This window comes from Lutra lutra, chromosome 13 (assembly GCF_902655055.1).
Source record: "Lutra lutra chromosome 13, mLutLut1.2, whole genome shotgun sequence".
NCBI lineage: Eukaryota > Metazoa > Chordata > Mammalia > Carnivora > Mustelidae > Lutra > Lutra lutra.
This window is the reverse complement of record NC_062290.1, coordinates 31,027,439-31,033,734: the sequence shown is the minus strand read 5'-3', so window position 1 is coordinate 31,033,734 and position 6,296 is coordinate 31,027,439. Positions and strand designations below refer to the sequence as shown.

Genomic DNA, 6,296 nt, shown 5'->3' with positions numbered 1-6,296 from the left:
CTTCATCTGGTTTTGGTATGAAGGCTATTCTGGCCTTGTAGAATGTATTTGGAAGTTTTCCTTCCTCTTCTATTTTTTGGAATAGTTTGAAGAGAAATGTTTGGTAGAATTCACCTGTGAATCCATCTGGTCCTGGATTTTATTTTGTTGATAGTTAATTCATTGTTTTTAGATTTATTTATTTGTTTGTTTGTTTTTTAAGTAATCTCTACACCCAGTGTGGGGCTCAAATTCGCAACCCTGAGATCATGACAAACACTCCATTGGCATTACTTTTTGGTAAGTCCCCAAAAGTATTATACTAGTATCTTGGGAAGATAAAATAATCACAATCTATTGTTTCTATTTTTAATAGCTTTTCAGAGAAGCTTTAAAAATCATCTTTATTGAATAAATAACCCACAAACAGCAAGTAATTATATGTAGATCAATATTCTCTTTACCTCCCACCATTTCATTTTGATGCTTGAAAAACAATTTTTATGTCTTAGCTAAAATTTGATTACTTTGAAACTGCTTAAAATAAACATAAAGCATTGTTTTGCTTTTCTCAGCGTATCTCTCCATTTCTTGTTTTTATTTTTTATTTTTTTCACTCTGCATTTTATTACTGAAATACATTGCTTTACCAGCACCACCCACAATACAAATCTTACCTAGATTTCCCATCTTTCCCCTCAGGGCCCCAGCCAGCCCTGCACAAAGTGCTCCAGGATTCTCTGCCCACTGGCCATTTTGGAGTGTGTCCCTTGGACAGCCCATGGAAACCAACTGGCACCTTTCTGAAGAAAATAGAAAGGGGAGATGGAGCCTCAGGAGGGGCTTATTTGAGGGCCTTGGCCACTTGCTCCTAAGTCAGCCCGATCTCCTCATCATCTGGACTCTTCCAGAGCCTGGGAAATTCACAAGTATGGCAGAACACCTCTGGAATGGAGAATCCCCTGTACTTCTTACATACCACCTGTACAATATGGAGCTTTGGCAACAGGTTGCTGTTAGCCAGAGTAAGCTCATTGCCATCCAGAAACTTCCTATGAGAGATGCCCTCATCCTCAGGACTGGTCTCATCTACTTCTTCTGGGAGGGAAGGATGTCAAGGAATTGTCTAAAACTTTCAGGGCTTTCAGGAGCCCCTCCTTTCAATTATCATTGAGTGCCGAGTTTGAATTCTTGATGTAAGCAGAAAATTTGGCGAGTATGTCCAGCCCAACCACGTTGGATTCAGGATTCAGAGCTGCCAGCTTGGGGTACCTGGGAGGGCACAGCACTGCCTCCAGAAACTTCTCCATCTTCTTGGTGTCTGTGTGCACTTTGGCGCTATACAGCAGGAATGGGAGCTGCCCTCCTGGGCACAGCTTCTCTACTGTCTTGGTGTCAACAGTGGTGACATTGAAGGTAATGCCCTTGAACCAGAGTACCATGAACAGTCTGTGGGAGAAGAGGCAGTTCCTAGTTTTGGACCCATCCCTGCCAGCCTTCAGGAACGATTGAACCTAAGGTTGTTCTTCAGCCATGGTTTCCACCAGGACCAGGAAGCAGCTAGTGCTAAGGGAACTGGGAGGGGCCTGGGCTTGGGAAGGCAGGTCTCACGCACAGAGACTCTCTCCCCCAGACCTAGGGCTATTCCTTCAGCACAACACAAGCCAGAGGAGACCTGCTCACACAAGACACGGCTTCCCCACCAGCCCAGCATACCCCACTCCCTGCCCCTCCATTTCTCATTTTTAAAGGTTCTTTTTAAAATTCGAAACTTCAAAATGTTAATAAACAATGTCTTGTAGTTATCATTGTATAGGTCTTTCACACATTTTGTCAAATTTAAGCCTAATGGTTTCATATTTCTGATGCTGTTATAAATAGTAGTCTTTATAGATTTTAATTTTAATTAATTAATTAATTATTTTGACAGAGAGAAAGATCCCAAGTAGGCAGAGAAGCAGGCAGAGAGAGAGGGGGAAGCAGGCGCCCTGCTGAGCAGAGAGCCCAATGCGGGGCTCGATCCTAGGATCCTGAGATCATGACCTGGGCCGAAGGCAGAGGCTTAACCCACTGAGCCACCCAGGTGCCCCTAGATTTTAATTTTTTTTTTAATTTTTATTTTTTAAATTTATTTGACAGAGAGAGATCACAAGCAGACGGAGAGGCAGGCAGAGAGAGAGGGAAGCAGGCTTCTTGCTGAGCAGAGAGCCCGATGTGGGACTCGATCCCAGGACCCTGAGATCATGACCTGAGCCGAAGGCAGCGGCTTAACCCACTGAGCCACCCAGGTGCCCAGATTTTAATTTTTAGAACAGTTTTACATTTACTGGAAAATTAAGCAGATGGTACAGAGAATTTCCACATATTCCCTGCACACAATCCTCCCTATTATTAATACTTTCTATAAATATGATGTTTGTTACAATTAATAAACTAGTAGTGATACATTATTATTGAATGAAGTATATAGTTTATTCAGATTTCCTTAGTTTTTCTATAATGTCCTTTTCTTTCCAGGATTCTACCTGGGATACTACATTACACTTCATTGTTATACCAGGGAAACTTGGCTCTTCTTGGCTGTGACAGTTCATCAGATTTTCCTTGTTGTTTTGTTTTTGTTTTGTTTTGTTTTCATGACTGACATTTTTGAGGAATTCTGGATATGTATTATAGGATGTCCTTCTGTTGGAATTTGTCTGATATTTTTCCCATGGTTAGATAGGGATATGGATTTGTAGGAGGAAGATCACAGAGTCAAAATACCATTTTCATCACATCATCAGAATACATACTATCAACGTTATTTATTACTGTTCATATTTACCTTTATCCCCTGGCTGGAACAGTGTTTCTCATGTTTCTCTAGTGTCAAGTTACTCTATGATTCCTCCCTTTCCATACTGTATTCTTATTTGGAATTCTTCTGCATGGGAGATTTGTCTCTTTTCCCCCATTAATTTAATCAATCATTTATTTATATAATATGGACTCATGAATATGTATGTTATACTATATGTTATAATCCTATACTATATTTTGTTATTCAGATTACTTCAGTTTTGACTATTTGAAAGCTCTTTCCATTTACTCTTCTATCCCTTTGACATACGTCAATGTAGGGATTTACTTACTTATTTATTTATTTATTTATTTTTAAGCACTTTTCTTACTTTCTGGCACTACAAGATGCTTCAGGCTCATTGTCTGCATTTCTTAGTATAATGCTATTTCTCCAAGGAAACTTGGTTCTCAATATTGACAATTTATATTAGAAACCAGTATCTAAGAACTAGATGTGTAAAATACTTTTTTAAATGATAAAAAAAGCAATGGTTATTGAGCAGTTTCTTGAATATAACATCAAAGGAACAAGTAAATGGACTTCATCAAAATTAAACACTTGTGCATCAAAAGATAATCTAAGGAGAGTGAAAGGATGCACAGAATGGGAGAAAATATTTGCCAGTCATATAGCTGAAGGGTCTAGTATTCAGAATATATAAAGAACTCATACAACTCCCCAACAAAAAGATAACCCAGTTAAAACTAGGCAAAGTATTTCTTTTTTTAAAAATATTTTATTTATTTATTTGACAGAGAGCACAAGCAGGCAGAGTGGCAGGCAGAGGGAGAGGGAAAGCAGTCTCTCCACTGAGCAGGGAGCCCAATGTGGGGCTCGATCCCAAGTCCCTAGGATCATGACCTGAGCCAAAGGCAGCCACCCAACCGACTGAGCCACCTAGGCACCCCTAGGCAAGGTATTTCAACAGACATTTCTTTCAAGAAGAAACACAAACAGGCAATAAATACATAAAGAAATGGTTAATATTATTAATCATTAGGGAAGTACAAATGAAAACCACAATGAGCTATCACATCACACCCACTAAAATGGCTATAATTTTTAAAGGAAAATAACATGTGTGTTGGGAGGATGTGAAGAAATTGGAACCCTCATACATTGTTAGTGGGAATGTAAAATGATGTAGCCACTGAGGGTAAGCACTTGGCAGTTCCTCAAAAAAGTTAAATATAGAGTTACCATATGACCCAGCAATTCCACTGTTAGGTATCTACCCAGAGAATTGAAAACAAGTCTAGACACAAAAACTTATACATGAATGTTCACAGCAGCATTACTAATAATAGCCCAAAAGTAGAAACAACCTAAATATTCAACTGCTAAATGGATGAGCCTTGAAAACATGTTAAGTGAAAGAAGTCAGACACAGTAAGTCACATGTAGTATGATTCCATTTATATGAAATACCCAGAATAGGCAAATCCATAGAGAAAGTAGATTGGTGATTCCCAAGGGATTGGGGAAGAGACTCGGAAACTGTAGGGTTTCCCTTGGGGTGGTAGAATTGTTCTGAACACAGATAGTGGCACTGATTGCACAACATTGTGAATCAATGAAAAATCCTGCAATGTATATTTTCAAATCGTTAAAATAATAAATTTTATGTTGTGTGAATTTTATCTCAATAAAAAATAAAAAATAAATGATATAAATAATGTGATCATTAAAGGAAAATTAAAGAATGGAGATAAGCAAAAAAGAAGGAAATCAATATCCTACTTCCTTCCCCCTAGTACACAATCTTTCACATTGTCTTCTATGCATACATATACATATAATAAATAAATGACATCACAGCGTATCATCTCTGGTTTACTAGAGCAGATCCGGAGACAAGGATTTGAGTATGACAGGTTTATTTAGGAAGAGAGGAAACCACTGGTTGGAGGGTAGGGAAGTGAAACAAGGAAGGGAAAACAGTCAGTAAAATCTGCCTTCTCAAGCAAGCAAATGACCACTGTGGGCAACTGAAACCATATCTCACTGGGGAAATTCTGGGAGCCAAAGTAGATCATGCACCTGAGACATCACACCTGAGAGGAGCTGAATATGTAAATAGCAACTGTCTATATTGTTGGAGAGCTGCTGGGAGGAGGCGGTGGTATTAATTCCCCAGGACTTCTGATGTGGGGCCCCAACAAAAAGGAGATTCTAGGGTTGAGAGTAAATTCTCAGGCAAAGAGCTGCAAGTTCTGGCAGCTGGAAGCCCAGTGAGTATGTGCTGAAATGTTAAGTGTGAGGGAAAATAGGCAGGACACTGATAACATATACTACACATATGTGCATATATAAGATATGGATCGATAGATTGATATAGAGTTGTATTTAGATCTCAATCTATATTTATCTGAAATATTTCCACTCAAAGCATCAATTTGGTTATACAGATTAATCCTTTATGTGTGGCTAAAAGGTTGGTCCCAATTGGACACTTTAAGAATGCCATTGAGTTTTCTATGATTCTAACAGAGAAATTCTTTGTCAAAGTAATTTTCATTAAGACTATCATGATAATGGTAACTTAGTTTAAATTTTCACTACACAAAGTGAATATGAATATCACATTCATGAATTCATGAATATTACATGAAGTTACAGACAACATTTTATATTATATTATCCTGGTGATATTGATTCTTGGACATATATATTCTTGCTTACAGGAAACAAAAAGTTCAATACTAAAATAGTAATAATTGCAGAATTTATGATATTTCATTGGAGTTAGGTTTTAGAAGAAAGTATTTGGGTGTGTTACTAATAACCAATTTGCATTGTCCTTTCTAAGTCATGTTTTTTGTTTTGTTTTGTTATTTCTACTCTCTCCTTCTCTCCCTCCCTTCTTCCTTCTTTTTTGCTTTGGTTTTTTTGATGTGGGGTTTTTTTTTGTTTTGTTTTGTTTTGTTGTTCTTTGTTTTTGCCACTGGAGTATGTTAGATAATTTTCCCACCTGTTGCAGCAAGTCAACCATGTGACACAAAGATAGATGGGTCAGACACTCGCCAAATCTTCCAGGCAGGATGTTCTCTGGAGAGTGAAAGCTTAGGAATTGGTGAAGATACGGCAAAAACTCTTGGTAAGAAATCTTTGGGCTCTTTTCTCTTCAGCTAGAGAGTTTCTAAATTCAAAGTATTACACAGCAAAGGTATACTTCTTTGAATTTAGAAACTCTTTAGCTAAGGGGCACAAGGAAACTTTCTGGAAGGATGGAAATGATCTGTGTTCACTGGGTTGGTAGTTAGGCAGATGTATACTATTGTCAAAAGTCACAAATCTGGGGGTGCTTGTGTAGCTCAGAGGGTTAAAGCCTCTGCCTTCGGCTCAGATCATGATCTCAGGATCCTGGGATGGAGCCCCACATCAGGCTCTCTGCTCAGCGGGGAGCCTGCTTCCCCCGTCTCTCTCTGCCTGCCTCTCTGCCTACTTGTGATCTCTCTTTGTCAAATAAATA

General features: G+C 38.6%; 1 pseudogene; it reads right to left on the bottom strand.

Annotated features, from left to right (window-relative positions):
• Nucleotides 1-850: 850 nt before the first annotated feature.
• On the bottom strand, nucleotides 851-1,639 carry LOC125082964 (chloride intracellular channel protein 1-like; annotated as a pseudogene).
• Nucleotides 1,640-6,296: the final 4,657 nt, after the last annotated feature.